Here is a 329-nt window from a genome sequence, read left to right on the forward strand (position 1 = left end):
ACATTTTGGTTATTTTACTTTTTTTTTCTTTTTAGACTAGCTACTGTTTTTTTTATTATAGTTGTATTATGCTTTTATTAATATACATGTTTTATATTTAATATATATTCAGTTCAGGTTGATATAGTCAGGTCATCAATATTTTATTATCTTGTAATTTATACACTGAACAAAAATATATGTATTTCCCAAATTATTCCATAATTGTACATTTAAAAAAAAGTATCAATAGTGATACTTTGTATTGGATCAATACCTTAACTCCCAAAATCACCCACCAAGAGTAATTGTTTCTTTTTGGTGGGTTTTTGATCCTTTTTTTTTTTTTT

This window comes from Oryzias melastigma, linkage group LG20, assembly GCF_002922805.2.
Source record: "Oryzias melastigma strain HK-1 linkage group LG20, ASM292280v2, whole genome shotgun sequence".
Classification (NCBI taxonomy): domain Eukaryota; kingdom Metazoa; phylum Chordata; class Actinopteri; order Beloniformes; family Adrianichthyidae; genus Oryzias; species Oryzias melastigma.